Genomic DNA, 18,153 nt, shown 5'->3' with positions numbered 1-18,153 from the left:
ACTGATGCTGAGCATTCTTTCATGTGTTTGCTGGCAATCTGTATATCTTCTTTGGAGAAATGTCTATTTAGGTCTTCTGCCCATTTTTGGACTGGGTTGTTTGTTTTTTTGATATTGAGCTGCATGAGCTGCTTGTATATTTTGGAGATTAATCATTTGTCAGTTACTTCGTTTGCAGCTATTTTCTCCCATTACGAGGGTTGCCTTTTAATCTTGTTTATGGTTTCCTTTGCTGGGCAAAAGCTTTTAAGTTTCATTAAGTCCCATTTATTTATTTTTGTTTTTATTTCCATTTCTCTAGCAGGTGGGTCAAAAAGGATCTTGCTGTGATTTATGTCATAGAGTGTTCTGCCTATGTTTTCCTCTAAGAGTTTTATAGTGTCTGGTCTTACATTTAGGTCTTTAATCCATTTTGAGTTTATTTTTGTATATGGTGTTAGGGAGTGTTCTAATTTCATTCTTTTACATGTAGCTGTCCAGTTTTCCCAGCACCAATTATTGAAGAGGCTGTCTTTTCTCCACTGTATATTCTTGCCTCCTTTAACAAAGATAAGGTGACCATATGTGTGTGGGTTTATCTCTGGGATTTCTATCCTGTTCCATTGATCTATATTTCTGTTTTTGTGTCAGTACCATACTGTCTTGATTACTGTAGGTTTGTAGTATAGTCTGAAATCAGGGCACCTGATTCTCCCAGCTTTATTTTTCTTTCTCAAGTTTGTTTTCGCCATTCTGGGTCTTTGGTGTATCCATACAAATTTTAAAACTTTTTGCTCTAGTTCTGTGAAAAATGCCATTGGTAGTTTGACACGGATTACACTGAATCTGTAGATTGCTTTGGGCAATAGAGTCATTTTCACAATGTTGATTTTTCCAATCCAAGAACATGGTATATCTCTCTATCTGTTTGTACCATCTTTAATTTCTTTCATTGATGTCTTACAGTTTACTGCATATAGGTTTTTTGTCTCCTCAGGTAGGTTTATTCCTATGTATTTTCTTTTTGTTGCAATGGTAAATAGGATTGTTCCCTTCATTTCTCTTTCAGATTTTTCATCATTAGTGTATAGGACTGCAAGAGATTTCTGGGCATTAATTTTGTATCCTGCTACTCTACCAAATTCACTAATTAGCTCTAGTAGTTTTCTGGTAGCATCTTTAGGATTCTGTATGTATAGTATCATGTCATCTGCAAATGGTGAGTTTTACTGCTTTTCCAATTTTGATTCCTTTTAATTCTTTTTCTTCTCTCATTGCTGTGGCTAAAACTTCCAAAACTATGTTGAATAATAGTGGTGAGGGCGGGCAACCTTGTCTTGTTCCTGATCTTAGAGGAAATGTTTTCAATTTTTTACCATTGAGAATGATGTTGGCTGTGGGTTTTGTCATATTTGGCCTTTATTATGTTGAGGTAGGTTCCGTCTATGCCTAGTTTTGGAGTGTGTTTATCATAAGTAGGTGTTGAATTTTGTCGAACGCTTTTTCTGCATCTATTGAGATGATCATATGGGTTTTCTCCTTCAATTTGTTAATATGGTTTATCACATTGATTGATTTGCATATACTGAAGAATCCTTGCATTCCTGGAATAAACCCCACTTGATCATGTGTGTGATCCTTTTAATGTGCTGTTGGATTCTGTTTGCTAGTATCTTGTTCAGGACTTTTGCATCTCTATTCATCAGTGATATTGGCCTGTAGTTTTCTTTCTTTGTGGCATCTTTGTCTGTTGTTGGTATCAGGGTGATGGTGGCCTTGTAGAATGAGTTTGGGAGTGTTCCTCCGTCTGCTATGTTTTGGCAGAGTTTAAGAAGGATAGGTGTTAGCTCTTCTCTAAATGTTTGATAGAATTCGCCTGTGAAGCCATCTGGTCCTGGGCTTTTGTTTGTTGGAAGATTTTTAATCACAGTTTCAATTTCAGTGCTTGTGATTGGTCTGTTTATATTTTCTATTTCTTCCTGGTTCAGTCTTGGAAGGTTGTGCTTTTCTAAGAATTTGTCCATTTCTTCCAGGTTGTCCATTTCATTGGCATAGAGTTGCTTGTAGTAGTCTCTTAGGATGCTTTGTATTTCTGTGGTGTCTGTTGTAACTTGTTCTTTATCATTTCTAATTTTATTGATTAGAGTCCTCTCCCTCTTTTTCTTGATGAGTTTGGCTAATAGTTTATCAATTTTGTTTATCTTCTCAAAGAACCAGCTTTTAGTTTTATTGATCTTTGTTATCATTTTGTTCATTTCTTTTTCACTTATTTCTGATCTGATCTTTGTGATTTCTTTCCTTTTGCTAATGGGGGGGGGGGTTGTTCCTCTTTCTCTAGTTGCTTTAGGTGTAAGATTAGTTTGTTTATTTGAGACTTTTCTTGTTTCTTAAGGTTGGATTGTATTTCTATAAACTTCCCTCTTAGAACTCCTTTTGCTGTATCCCATAGGTTTGGGGTCATCGTGTTTTCATTGTCATTTGTTTCTAGGTATTTTTTGATTTCCTCTCTGATTTCTCCAGTGATCTCTTGGTTATTTAGTAGTGTACTGTTTAGCGTCCATGTGTTTGTATTTTTTACAGTTTTTTTCCCTTAATTGATATCTAGTCTCATAGCATTGTGGTTGGAAAAGATACTTGATATGATTTCAACTTCTTAAATTTACAAAGGCTTGATTTGTGACCCAAGATATAATCTATCCGGGAGAATGGTTCATGAGCACTTGAGAAGAAAATGTATTCTGTTGTTTTTGGATGGAATGTCCTATAAATATCAAATAAGTCCATCTTATTTAATGTGTTATTTAAAGCTTCTGTTTCCTTATTTTCATTTTGGATGATCTGTCCACTGGTGAAAGTGGATTGTTAAAGTCCCCTATATGATTTTGTTACTGTTGCTTTCCCTGTTTATGGCTGTTAGCATTTGCCTTATGTATTGAGGTGCTCCTATGTTGGGTGCAAAAATATTTATAATTGTTATATTTTCTTCCTGGATTGATCCCTTGATCATTATGTACTGTCCTTCTTTGTCTTTTGTAATAGTCTTTATTTTAAAGTCTATTTTGTCTGATATGAGAATTGCTACTCCAGCTTTCTTTTGATTTCCATTTGCATGGACTATCTTTTTCCATCCCCTCACTTTCAGTCTGTATGTGTCCCTAGGTCTGATGTGGGTCTCTTGTAGACACCATATGTACGGGTCTTGTTTTTGTATCCATTCAGGCAGTCTATGTCTTTTGGTTGGAGCATTTAATCCATTTACTTAAGATAGTTACTTACGGTAATTATCGATATGTATGTTCCTATTACCATTTTCTTAATTGTTTTGAGTTTGTTATTGTAGGTCTTTTCCTTCTCTTGTGTTTCCTGTCTGGAGAAGTTCCTTTAGCATTTGTTGTAAAGCTGGTTTGCTGGTGCTTAATTCTCTTAACTTTTACTTGTCCTTAAATATTTTAATTTCTCCATCAAATCTGAATTAGCTCCTTGCTGGGTAGAGTAATCTTGGTTGTAGTTTTTTCCCTTTCATCACTTTAAATATGTCCTGCCACTCCTTTCTGGCTTGCAGAGTTTCTGCTGAAAGATCAGCTGTTAACCTTATGGGGATTCCCTTCTATGTTATTTGTTGCTTTTCCCTTGCTGCTTTTAATATTTATTCTTTGTATTCAATTTTTGATAGTTTGATTAATATGTGTCTTGGTGTGTTTCTCCTTGGATTTATCCTTTATGGGACTCTCTGAACTTCCTGGACTTGATTATTTCCTTTCCCATGTTAGGGAAGCTTTTGACTATAATCTCTTCAAATATTTTCTCAGACCCTTTCTTTTTCTCTTCTTCTTCTGGGACCCCTATAATTTGAATGTTGGTGTGTTTAATGTTGTCCCAGAGGTCTCTGAGACTGTCCTCAATTCTTTTCATTCTTTTTTCTTTATTCTGCTCTGTGGTAGTTATTTCCACTATTTTATCTTCCAGGTCACTTTTCCAGTCTTCTGCCACAGTTATTCTGCTATTGAGTCCTTCTAGAGAATTTTAAATTTCATTTATTGTGTTCTTCATCATTGTTTGTTTGCTCTTTAGTTCTTTTAGGTCCTTGTTAAACATTTCTTGTATTTTCTCCATTGTATTTCTGAGATTTTGGATCATCTTTACTATCATTACTCAGAATTCTTTTTCAGGTAGACTGCCTATTTCCTCTTCATTTGTTTGTTCTGGTGGGTTTTTACCTTGCTCCTTCATCTGCTACATATTTCTCTGTCTTCTCATTTTGTTAAACTTACTGTGTTTGGGATCTCCTTTTTACATGCTAGCAGTTCATAGTTCCCGTTGTTTTTGGTGTCTGCCCCCAGTGGATAAGGTTGATTCAGTGACTTGTGTAGCCTTGCTGGTGGAGGGGACTAGTGCCTGTGTTCTGGTGGGTAGGTGCTGGATCTTGTCTTTGGGGTGGTCAGGACTGTGTCCAGTTTTGTGTTTTGGGGGTGTCTGTGAACTTAGTATGATTTTAGGCAGCCTCTCTGCTAATGGGTGGGGTCATGTCCCTGTCTTGCTAGTTGTTTGGCATGGGGCATCCAGCACTGGAGCTTGCTGTTGGTTGGGTGGATCTGGGTCTTAGCATTGAGATGGAGATCTCTGGCAGAGCTCCGCCAATTGATATTACTTTGTGCTGTGAGGTCTCTGGTGATCCAATGTCCTGAACTCAGCTCTCCCACCTCAGAAGCTCAGGCCTGACACCAGGCCAGAGCACCAAAACCCTGTCAGCCACATGGCTCAGAAGAAGAGCAAGAAAAAAAGACTGGAAAATAATAAATTAAAATTTATTTAAATAAAACAATTTTTAATTAATAATAACAAATAATAAAAGAGAGCAACCAAACCAATAAACAAATCCACCAGTGATAAGAAGCGCTAAAAGCTATACTAAGATAAACATAAAAATCAGAAACAAATCATTCACAGACAGCAAACCCTATTCTACAGTTGCTCCTAAAGTCCACTGCCTCAATTTTGGGATGATTCGTTGTCTGTTCAGGTATTCCACAGATGCAGGGTACATCAAGTTGATTGTGGGAATTTAATCCACTGCTCCTGAGGCTGCTGGGAGAAATTTCCCTTTCTCTTCTTTGTTCTTAGAGCTCCTGGGGTTTGGCTTTGGTTTTGGCCCCACCTCTGCATGTAGGTCACCCTTAGGCATCTGTTCCCCGCCCAGAAAATAGGGGGTTAAAGCAGCAGCTGATTAGGGGGCTCTTGCTCACTCATGCCCAGGGGAGGGAAGGGTACGGTAGTCCTAATTGGAATGCGGGGTGAGCCTGCAGCAGCAGAGACCAACATAACATTGCAACAGCCTGAGGCACGCCGTGTGTTCTCCGAGGGAAGTAGTCCCTGGATCACAGGACCCTGGCAGTGGCGGGCTACACCAGCTCCATTTGGTGGCGGGTGGTGGTGGGGTGTGGATAGTGACCTATGCTTGCACACAGGATTCTTGGTGGCTACAGTAGCTGCATTAACGTTTCATGACTGTCTCTGGTGTCCAAGCTGATAGCTGTGGCTCACGCCCGTCTCTGGAGCTCATTTAGGCGGTGCTCTGCCTTCTGTGGGCAGACAGGGAAGGAATCCCCTCTCCTTGTGTGCCTTGAAACAACAGTCTCTTGCCTCTCAGGCAGGTCCAGACATTTTCCTGGACTCCCTCCAGGCTAGCTGTGGTGCACTAGCTCCCTTCAGGCTGTGTTCATGCAGCCAACCCCTGTCCTCTCCCTGGGATTCGTACTCCGAAGCCTGAGTCTCAGCTCTCAGCCCCCACCTGTCCCGGTGGGTGAGCAGACAAGCCTCTCAGGCTGGTGAGTGCTAGTTGGCACCAATGCTCTGTGCAGGAATCTCTCCGCTTTGCCCTCTTCACCCCTATTGCTGTGCTCTCTTCTGTGGCTCCAAAGCTTCCCCCTCCCACCCCCCGTCTCTGCCAGTGAAAGGTCTTCCTAGTGTGTGGAAACTTTTCCTTCTTCACAGCTCCCTCCCAGAGGTGCAGATTCTGTCCCTATTCTTTTGTCTCTGTTTTTCCTTTTTTTTTTCCGCTACCCAGGTATGTGGGTATTTTCTTGCCTTTTGGGAAGTCTGAGGTCTTCTGCCAGCTTTCAGTAGGTGTTCTGTAGGAGTTGTTCCACATGTAGATGTATTTCTGATGTATTTGTGGGGAGGAAGGTGATCTCCACATCTTACTCCTCTGCCATCTTGAAGGTCCCCCACCTACGGCAATTTTAATTTACAGGGCTAATTAGAGAAGCACCTTTGGTTTGATCCATCTCTTGGGACAAAGAGCTGGCCTTTCAAATGCAGCAGAGATCTGCGGAGGCCACAGCACTGTGAGGCAGCCAAGCCACTGATGCTAGATTGTTTGTTTCACTTGGTAGACCAGATGTGACAGATCGTTTTATTTACAGCAAGAATATTAATTTTCTAGTTTTGGTAACAAAAATACAATGCTCATTTGTATTGTTGTAAAACTTGTAAATATGCGCTGCAGGATAAGTAGTATTCAAAGCAACATCCTAATTAAAAGGAAAACTCAGTTGTTTTGCAAGATAATATAAGGAGGGCACATAAACTGTAAATAAGATGCATGGTAAAAATGAAAAAGACAGGCTGGATAGGAGAAGAATGAAAAAAGATTTGGAAATGTGCTTTTAAAATGAACACAAATTGTGAGATAATATTTCATTAAACAACGAAAATAACAGACGAGTGGCAAAGATGTAATAGAAATTCCTATGTATACCATTTTAATTTTAATATAATTTTCCCCAGTGCAGCCACATTTATTGAACTACTATGACAGTTTCTTTCTCACCCTGTCCAAAGTTACTGAGAGAATGTACTTTGCTGTAAATAATTCCCTGATTATGAACATGAAAACAATCCAGAAACTGACCACAGTGTTTTTTAAAAATGGCAGAGCATCCGCTCGGGGCCAAAGCCTTAAGAGAATGGCAAAGTATGTTCCATTTCCTCAGGCAAGCAGAAGGAGAATATAGAAAACCACCTTCCCTATGTCTTCCTGCATAAAGTAACTCCACATACTTGTTTCTTTTTTACTTTTTAAAAAATGCAGAGAAGACTGCGATGACACCACAATCTACACTGTGCTGGCCATAACAGAGCTGATGCCAAGGAGGTGCCAGGTCCAGTAAACAAGCATTGATGTGACTTGAGGAAGATGCACATCAGTGCAGCCTCAGTTTCTCAGTCTGAAAAATGGGGTGATAATACTTACCTCTTCTCTTCAAGCCGGATACACACATGAAAGTTTAGTAAATATTACTTAAATATGGATGTGAGGGCACAAAGTCCACATATGTGGAAGATGTGATGGAGTGAAGACAGGAAGTCCAGAGGGAGCCCTATATCTTACTGACCCCCACTGAGGAAGCTGAGTAAAATGTCCAAGGCCAAACAACCTCACATACACCTCAGGCATTTCAACCACCGAGGTAAGAAATCCTCCCCTCCTTTGCTTACACTCATGTAAGTCAATTAACTCATGTATTTATTTATTGGCTGTCATCAATGTTCTGATGGATCCTTAATTTTTTATATATAAATTTATTTATTTATTCTTTTATTTAATTTTTGGCTGCATTGGGTCTTCGCTGCTGCACGCGGGTTTTCTCTAGTTGCTGAGAGCAGGGGCTACTCTTTGCTGCAGTGCGCGGGCTTCTCATTGCGGTGGCTTCTCTTACTATGGAGCACAGGCTCTAGGCACGTGGGCTTCAGTAGTTGTGGCAAACAAGTTTCAGTAGTTGTGGCTTGTGGGCTCTAGAACGCAGTCTCAGTAGTTGTGGGGCATGGGCTTAGTTGCTCCGCGGCATGTGGGATCTTCCTGGACCAGGGCTTGAACCCATGTCCCCTGCATTGGCAGGCAGATTCTTAACCACTGCGCCACCAGGGAAGCCCCAGATCCTTAATTTTAAAAAATATCCAAAAGTAGACACCATGCCCTGCTCATTCTTTTGCTTTTAATCTGGTGTGGTTATAGAGTAGGAATCCAATTTCTGTTAAACATCAGTGCTCAAATACTCTTTTTTGCCATTCACATTCTGGTTTGTTTTATTACTTTCTTATTTTCCAAAAGTTTATCAGGCAAGAGAAAGACGTACTTGTTCATGCATAGGTAAACTATGTGCCAAATAGATCAACCAATCCATTTTATTAACTAGGTTATCAGTTAATCCCTTTGGTGAACAGAATTCATAACGATACAGTGGGACTAACTTTTAATTTTGATTTTTATACTAGATTAAGTAGTAGAAAGTTATGGAACACATGCCAATGGACCTACAAAAGCAAAGAATAGCTTATGTAAATAGAAAAAAATAGGCTCATAAACAAGTATTTTTATAATAAGTGTTCTGCTGTTAGAGTTGCAAATCATGAGCACACTGTGTTTATAAATTTTGCATTATTTTTTCTAGAAAAATTCTAAGGATTTAAATCAAAGTTTCCAAGTCCATCTGATTTCTTAATATAAAAATCAATTGCAGTGGTTTTCTATTCTATTTTTTTAAAAAGCTTCATTGATCAAATACAAATAGAGTAAAAGTCATCATTAAATACATCCCCAGACATTATATATTCAGACTTCATGATCACGGATCAGCTGGTAGGACCTATTTATTACAAAGGCAACTTGAGGAGTCTGAAGGATCTACCAAAGCAGATTTCCTTTCCGAGAGCAGAGGCCCCTTCTCCAGGTGAAATTGCCCAGCCACCCTTCCTACAGAGGTCCCTCCAGGCCATTGTTTCAGATAATCTTAGCATACTCCTTGGTTGACATGTGAGGCACTTGGGGTCTTGCTGGATCTTCAAAATCAACGTGGAAGAGACCAAACCGGCTGCTGCACCCATGCCTCCACTCAAGTTATCCAGAAAAGACCAAGCACAATATATTTGAAGACTGACTTTATCAAGTTGGATAGCTAAAATTACAAAATCAAAAAATTACCATTTCCCCAAAGGTTTTATGAGAACACAAAATCATTGATGACCAGTGTGGATGGGTGTCTTTCTCCTGCAGATGATCACAGTGGGAACAGAAGAAGCCTTGTCTCAATCCCCTTTTTATTTTATTTTATTTTATTTTGCGGTATGCGGGCCTCTCACTGTTGTGGCCTCTCCCGTTGCGGAGCACAGGCTCCGGACGCGCAGGCTCAGCGGCCATGGCTCACTGGCCTAGCCGCTCCGCGGCATGTGGGATCTTCCCAGACCGGGGCACGAACCCGTGTCGCCTGCATCGGCAGGCGGACTCTCAACCACTGCGCCACCAGGGAAGCCCCTCAATCCCCTTTTTAAATTTCCTGTTTTAACCAATCAAGGGCTTCATTCAAGAAGTTAATTTACATGCCTTTTTATTTGTTGTCCCCCACCCCTTCTTTAGATTGAGGAGCTCTTTAATCTCTGAATTTCATCCAAGGTCCAAGAATATAATAGGCCCCAATTAATTTTTATTAAAATTGTAAATAAATGAATAAATAAATTATGACACTAAAAAAAGAAGTTAAATTACATAATTCTAAATATTTATTCATTCATTTTGACATTCATTTTTTCATTGTCTTTTACTCAGTACACATCTTTTCAACACCTACTATTCTTCAGACACGAAGAAACACACACACACAGAGTTTCTCCCTAATACCTTAGAAATGTATTCAGTAAAAATACTACCCAGATTCTAAATACAACTTCAAGATAATCTAGAAAGCCCATTGGTAAATTAGAAAAAAGTGATAGCAGCACAGCTGAGGAAGACCCAGTACTTACCTTGTGACCAAACTGAGGTATATCTTATAATTGTGGAAATAGAATCTCCAAAATGAAAAGGAGCAGCACAGGGTTCTGGCTGTGCCTTTATCCTAGACTGAGCAGGCACAGAAATGCCACAGCATCTTCTCTGCCCCACATCTAAACTCAGAGTAGTGCTTAAGCCCTAAGAGACAAAGCACTAGACCACCTCCCCTCCAAATGCACATATGCACAAACACAATATTCTATATAATTTCATCTGTGGATGCCCCAGACACCATCCGTGGACTCCATATTAAGACGCCAAAGTGTGGAGAATTCTTTAAGTAGTTTTACACTGATTTCTTTCTTTTAGTCAGGGAATTGAGCTCATTTTTTAATTAGCATTTTAAGTTTGGCAAAACCTTTAGGTTGTGTGAATCTTTGCATTGAGCATTTTCTTTTTTTAAAACCATAGCAAGTAAACCTTATCTATGGGATGTACTTAAATCTGTTTCATGGTGCAGAAATTAAATTCAAAGGCAAGTTTTCTTTATAAGGTAGACATAATCCTAAATAAGTTAGGTGAAAATGAACATTTATATAATAAATCAAATTTTAATTTTACTGGGGCTTTCTTTCAACGTAAATGACTCTTCTAGCTTCGGCAAACCAAGATCCACTTTTTAATTTTTCTGTTATAAATCTGTATTTTTCAGGTCTCTCAAAATTACTATACCCATATACTATTACACATGTGTTGATTGCCAAATCTTAGAATTTTTTTTAACTATGGATAGTCCACAGACAAATGGAAGTTTTTTTTTACTATGGATATTCTGTAGACAAATGGAATGTTTTTTATTAGTGTGGATATTCTATAGAAAAATGGAATTATTATTATTATTTTTTACTATGGATAGTCCATTGACAAAGGTTTTCTGACAGGTTAATTGATGCATAACCCCTCTACCTTTGTGCATGGAGGCATACAAAGTGCTTTACTTAGAGAATGCCCTGTGAATGGCCTCAAGGCAGGAATTAAACCAAACTGGATTGACTCTTTTTAAATAAAGTATTATTGGAAAATGAAATATATACCATTCAAGCACATCAAGCTTTACAAGAGTTAAACCACTTACTAGGTATGCCTTCTCCTCCCACTTGACCACCTTGTCACATGTCTCCTCCCCTCTCTTGTCAACCACAATCTGCAAAATACAAATATTTTTAAATAATCTTTTTAAATTTAATTTCTGGAAGGAATATATCTAAGAATGAAAATGACTAAAACCAAATACCAGGCCATAAAATGGCAATCTTTTTTGACTGCCTTATAATTCAATGTGGGGACATGTGAAAATCTGCATATCTTCTTTCTCATTTGCAGAACTACTTCTCAACAAGGCAGTCTGCCAGGTATAAAGCCAGACAGTTTCTGAAAACATGCACAGTGCCACCAATCATGTACAAAAAGATTGATTCATGTGCTAAACCAGGAGATAAAAACAATGCCCTGCCTGCTTGGAAGGGAGCAAAAAGGAAATCCTGACAATTTCACTGTTAACTGCCAGGAGTTCCGCAGCAGGTACTAAACGGCCTGAGTGACACTGGTGGATGTCTCTGCATTTTCATTGCAGGAACACTCAAGTAGAGAATTACCTGGTTAGGGCTGAAGAGCTAGCCTGCTGGAATCCTTCTGATGGTGCTACCACTGGTAAAAATTACAAAACCGTATCGGAACCTGCATGCTTCTCCTGTTCCTACCTCCTCAAGAACAGAAAGAGACCATCATCATATTTCTTGTCACCATGATTTATGGGGTCCCAAATCTTAGTAGGGAAAAAACATTTCTGTGAATTCACTCTCTTTCTTTAAGCAGAGTTGCAGGCAAAGTAAACCCAGACTGACAGGAACTGCAGATGGGTACAAAGTACATGGGGATGAATACGATACCCATACCGGGGTCAGAGTTTGGTTTTGGAATAAAAGGCCAGTAGGAAAGATCTCACAGTCAGCAGGTTGAATTTAAAGATGCAAGGAGAAAAATATCTAAGATTTGTTAATATATTATCGCCTTCAGCTGTTCTCATTATAAGAAATCTATGCCAGTGTTGTACTATACACACACACATACACACACACATACTTATGCATGTACACATACACTTACTGCCCTGTGTTGGCCAAACTGAAAAGGTTGAGGAAACAGTCCTTCACCAGACTGTTCTCACTGCTGACACCAACTTCAAGTTCAAGGGGTTCCCCAAACCATGCTCAGTTTCAATAATTTGCTAGAAGAACTCTCAGAACTCACAGAAACCTCTTATAGTCACAGTTATGGTGTATTACAGCAAAGGATACATAATAATATAAGCCAAAGGAAAAGACACATAGGTCAGAAATTGATATCTTCAAACATAAAGTTTACATTGTCTTTTTCCCTAGGAGTCAGGACAAGTTGTCCTCCTGGTGTTGACATGTGACAACACACACAGAGTATCGCCAACCAGAGAAGGTCACCTGAGCTTCGGTGTCCAGTTTTTATAGGGACTTTGTTACATTGGCATGACTGATTGATTGCCCATGTGGATGTCTCAATCCCCAGGTCAAGTGACACCGTGTGACCCAGAGTCCCTCACTCAGTCACATGATTGGTCTTCCTAATGTGACTGGCACTCACCCTAAACAAGGACATTCATCAGGTTGTAATAGATTTTTTTCTCCCAGAAGCTAAGGGCAAAGGCCAATCCATGCTTTGGGCAAAACCAAACTCTTTACTACACACACACATATGAACACACATTTCAGAAACACCTTATTTCATGGTATTGGGCAAATTCCTCTCAATTTACTGACTTAACGAGGTATCGTGATTATGCCTCTGTCTATCATGTTAGAAAGGGCTAGAAATCGGGCACTCAGCATCAGTGGGATTTATTTCCACACAGTTTATAAACATAGATAATCTGTGTTTTCAAGATTGCCTAGAACGTATGTAAGACATCCATGAATGTGACATAACTATGAAGCTATAAAACATACCACTAATCCACAGACCCAAGCTGCCAGGACACGAAACAGTGGAAAGGTCCAGGACAGTGTAAAAGGCAGCACCTTACAAAAAAAAAAAAGAGAGAGAGAGAGATAAAGCACCAAGAATGGATAAGAAGAAAAATTATAGGCCCTTAAGTTATGACCCTGGGGGTGAGTTGGACACCAGGCAGGGCCTGGGAGTGACCTGACTGCGAGACTACTTTCCTCCTGAGACATCTCTGTGCTGCTCCTTTTAAAGGCATTTCGTGGTTGAGTAGAAACATGTTTTCATCAGACCATTTTAGGTTCAACTGTTTTGTGCCCAAGAGAATAAATCTAAACTTCTCATCCAAAGAAAGGCAACAGTCAGGCCTTCAAGTTCAGGTCACTGCAGATATTTACCAAGACAGTTCACTTATTCATTGAACAAATGTTCATTAACTGTCTCCTATGTGCTGGGTACTGTTCTGGCTCTGAGGTTACAGCATAAGAGCTGTGTGGCTGACAAGGTCTTGGTGCTCTGGCCTGGTATCAGGCCTGAGCCTCTGAGGTGGGAGAGCCAAGTTCCAGACTTTGTACCACCAGAGACCTCCGGGCCCCAAGTAATATCAATCAGCAAGAGCTCTGCCAGAGATCTTCGTCTCAGTGGTAAGACCCAGATCCACCCAACCAACAAGAAGCTCCAGTGCTGGACGCCCCATGCCGAACAACTAGCAAGACAGGAACACAATCCCACCCATTAGCAGAGAGACTGCCTAAAATCATACTAAGTTCAAAGACACCCCCAAAACACACCACTGGACATGGCCCTGCCCACCAGAAAGACAAGATCCAGGCCCCAACCACCAGAACACAGGCACCAGTCCTCTCCACCAGGAAGGCTACACAAGCCAGTGAACCAACTTCACCCACAGGGGGCAGACAAAAAAAAAAAATGGGAACTACGAATGTGCAGCCTGGAAAAAGGAGATCCCAAACACAATAAGTTCAACAAAATGAGAAGACAAAGAAATATGTAGCAGATGAAGGAACAAAGTAAAAACCCACCACATCAAACAAACGAAGAGGAAATAGGCAGTCTACCTGAAAAAGAATTCAGAGTAATGATAGTAAAGATGATCCAAAATCTCAGAAACACAATGAAGAAAATAAAGAAACGGTTAACAAGGACCTAGAAGAACTAAAGAGCAAACAAACAATGATGAAGAACACAATTACTGAAATTAAAAATTCTCTAGAAGGACTCAATAGTAGAATATCTGAGGTAGTAGAATGGATAAGTGACCTGGAAGATAAAATAGTGGAAATAACTACCACAGAGCAGAATAAAGAAAAAAAAATGAAAAGAATTGAGGACAGTCCTGGAGACCTCTGGGACAACATTAAACACACCAACATTCAAATTATAAGGGTCCCATAAGAGGAAGAGAAAAAGAAAGGGTCTGAGAAAATATTTGAAGAGGTTACAGTCAAAAGCTTCCCTAACATGGGAAAGGAAATAGTCAATCAAGTCCAGGAAGTGCAGAGAGTCCCATAAAGGATAAATCCAAGGAGAAACATGCCAAAATATATATTAATCAAACTTTCAAAAATTGAATACAAAGAATAAATATTAAAAGCAGCAAGGGAAAAGCAACAAATAACATACAACGGAATCAGCATAAGGTTAACAGCTAATCTTTCAGCAGAAACTCTGCAAGCCAGAAAGGAGTGGCAGGACATATTTAAAGTGATAAAAGGGAATAACCTACCACCAAGATTACTCTACCCACCAAGGATCTCATTCAGATTTGGCAGAGAAACTAAAACCTTTACAGACAAGCAAAACTTAAGAGAATTAAGCACCACCAAACCAGCTTTACAATAAATGCTAAAGAAATTTCTCTAGGCAGGAAACACAAGAGAAGGAAAAGACCTACAATAACAAACCCAAAACAATTAAGAAATGGTAATAGGAAAATACATATAGATAGCTACCTTAAATGTAAATGCATTAAACGCTCCAACCAAAAGACATAGACTGGCCAAATGGTTACAAAAAAAGACCTGTACATATGCTGTCTACAGGAGACCCAATTCAGACCTAGGGACACATACAGACTGAAAGTGAGGGGATGGAAAAAGATATTCCATGTAAATGGAAATTAAAAGAAAGCTGGATTAGCAATCCTCATATCAGACAAGATAAATTTCAAAATAAAGACTATTACAAGAGACAAAGAGGACACTACATAATGATCAAGTGATCAATCCAAGAAGAAGATATAACAATTATAAATATTTTTGCACCCAACATAGGAGCACCTCAATACATAAGGCAAATGCTAACAGCCATGAAAGGGGAAATCGACAGTAACACAATAATAGTAGGGGATTTTAACACCCCATTTTCACTAATGGACAGATCATCCAAAATTAAAATAATTTTATTATTTTAATAAAATTATAATAAGATTTAAATGACACATTAAACAAGATGGACTTAATTGATATTTATAGGACATTCCATCCAAAAACAACAGAATACACATTCTTCTCAAGTGCTCATGGAATATTCTCCAGGATAGATCATATCCTGGGTCACAAATCAAACCTTGGTAAATTTAAGAAAATTGAAATTGTATCAAGTATTTTTTCTGACCACAATATGAGACGAGATATCAAATACAGGAAAACAGCTGTAAAAAATACAAACAGATGGGGACTAAACAATACACTACTAAATAACTAAGAAATCACTGAAGAAATCAAAGAGGAAATCAAAAAATACCTAGAAACAAATGAGAATGAAAACACAATGACCCAAAACCTATGGGATGCAGCAAAGGCAGTTCTAAGAGGGAAGTTTATAGCAATACAATCCTACCTCAAAAAACAAGCAAATCTCAAATAAACAACCTAACCTTACATCTTAAGCAATTAGAGAAAGAAGAACAAAAAAATCCCAAAGTTAGCAGAAGGAAAGAAGTCATAAAAATCAGATCAGGAATAAATGAAAAACAAATGAAGGAAACAGAAACAAAGATCAATAAAACTACAAGCTGGTTCTTTAAGAAGATAAACAAACTTGATAAACCATTAGCGAGACTCATAAAGAAAAAAAGGGAGAAGACTCAAATCAACAGAATTAGAAATGAAAAAGGAGAAGTAACAACTGACACTGCAGAAACACAAAGGATCATGAGAGACTACTACAAGCAATTATATGCCAATAAAATGGACAACCTGGAAGAAATGGACAAATTCGTAGAAAAGCACAACCTTCTGAAACTGAACCAGGAAGAAATAGAAAATATTAACAGACCAATCACTGAAAATGAAACTGTGATTAAGAATCTTTCAACAGGGCTTTCCTGGTGGCGCAGTGGTGGAGAATCCGCCTGCCGATGCAGGGGACACGGCTTCATGCCCCGGTCCGGGAGGATCCCACATGCTGTGGAGTGGCTGGGCCCATGAGCCATGGCTGCTGAGCCTGCGCGTCTGGAGCCTGTGCTCGGCAACGGGACAGGCCACAACAGTGAGAGGCCTGCGTAACGAAAAAAAAAAAATCTTCCAACAAACAAAAGCCCAGGACCAGATGGCTTCACAGGTGAATTCTGTCAAACATTTAGAGAAGAGCTAACACCTATCCTTCTCAAAGTCTTCCAAAATATAGTAGACAGAGGAACACTCCCAAACTCATTCTACAAGGCTACCATCACCCTGATACCAAAACCAGACAAAGATACCGTAAAAAAAAAAGTTACAGTCCAATATCACTGATGAACATACATGCAAAAATCCTGAACAAAATATGAGCAAACAGAATCCAACAGCACATTAAAACGATCACACACCATGATCTAGTGGTTTACGCCAGGAATGCAAGGATTCTTCAATACATGCAAATCAATATGATACAGCATATTAACAAATTGAAGGAGAAAAACCATATGATCATCTCAATAGATGCAGTAAAACCTTTTGACAAAATTCAACACCCATTTATGCTAAAAACTCTCCAGAAAGTGGGCAGAGAGGGAAACTACCTCACCATAATAAAGGCCATATATGACAAACCCACAGCCAACATCATTCTCAAAGGTGAAAAATTGAAAGCATTTCTACTAAGATCAGGAACAAGACAAGGTTTTACACTCTCACCACTATTATTCAACATTGTTTTGGAAGTTTTAGCCACAGCAATCAGAGAAGAAAAAGAAATAAAAGGAATTCAAATTGGAAAAGAAGAAGTAAAGCTGTCACTGTTTGCAGATGACGTGATACTATACACAGAGAATCCTAAAGATGCTACCAGAAAACTACTAGAGCTAATCAATGAAATTAGCAGAGTAGCAGGACACAAAACTAATGCACAGAAATCTCTTGCATTCCTATACACTAATGATGAAAAATCTGAAAGAGAAATTAAGGAAACAATCCCATTTACCATTGAAACAAAAAAGAATAAAATATCTAGGAATAAACCTACCTAAGGAGAAAAAAGACCTGTTTGCAGAAAACTATAAGACACTGATGAAAGAAATTAAAGATGATACAAACAGATGAAGAGGCATACAACGTTCTTGGATTGGAAGAATCAACATTGTGAAAATGACTATACTACCCAAAGAAATCTACAGATTCAATGCAATCCCTATCAAACTACCAATGGCAGTTTTCACAAAACTAGAACAAAACATTTCACAATTTGTGGAAACACAAAAGACCCCAAATAGCTAAAGCAATCTTGAGAAAGAAAAACAGAGCTGGAGGAATCAGGCACCCTGACTTCAGACTTTACTACAAAGCTACAGTAATCAAGACAGTATGGTGCTGGCACAAAAACAGAAATATAGATCAATGGAACAGGATAGAAAGCCCAGAGATAAACCCACACACATATGGTCACCTTATCTTTGTTAAAGGAGGCAAGAATATACAATGAAGAAAAGACAGACTCTTCAATAAGTGGTGCTGGGAAAACTGGACAGCTACATGTAAAAGAATGAAATTAAAACACTCCCTAACACCATATACAAAAATAAACTCAAAATGGATTAAAGACCTAAATGTAACACCAGACAGTATAAAACTCTCAGAGGAAAACATAGGCAGAACACTCTATGACATAAGTCACAGCAAGATCCTTTTTGACCCACCTCCTAGAGAAATGGAAATAAAAATAAACAAATGGGACCTAATGAAACTTAAAAGCTTTTGCACAGCAAAGGAAACCATAAACAAGACCAAAAGACAACCCTCGTAATGGGAGAAAATATTTGCAAATGAAGCAACTGACAAACGATTAATCTCCAAAATATACAAGCAGCTCATGCAGCTCAATATCAATAAAACAAACAACCAATCCAATAGTGGGCAGAGGACCTAAGTAGACAT

General features: G+C 38.9%; 1 protein-coding gene across 25 annotated transcripts in view; it reads right to left on the bottom strand.

Moving 5' to 3' along the window:
* The window catches only part of LOC307185656 (cytosolic beta-glucosidase-like), a 488,042-nt gene that overhangs the window by 329,488 nt on the left and 140,401 nt on the right, over nt 1-18,153 (bottom strand). For all 25 annotated transcript variants that reach the window (XM_079920052.1, XM_079920037.1, XM_079920032.1 and 22 more), the window contains one exon: nt 10,881-10,949. The gene's annotated coding sequence lies outside the window, so the exon portion shown is untranslated. The remainder of the gene's footprint in view (nt 1-10,880; nt 10,950-18,153) is intronic.

This window comes from Stenella coeruleoalba (genome assembly GCF_951394435.1).
Source record: "Stenella coeruleoalba genome assembly, chromosome: 4".
NCBI lineage: Eukaryota > Metazoa > Chordata > Mammalia > Artiodactyla > Delphinidae > Stenella > Stenella coeruleoalba.
Note: the sequence above shows the minus strand (reverse complement) of the source record. Positions and strands in the feature narration are given on the sequence as shown.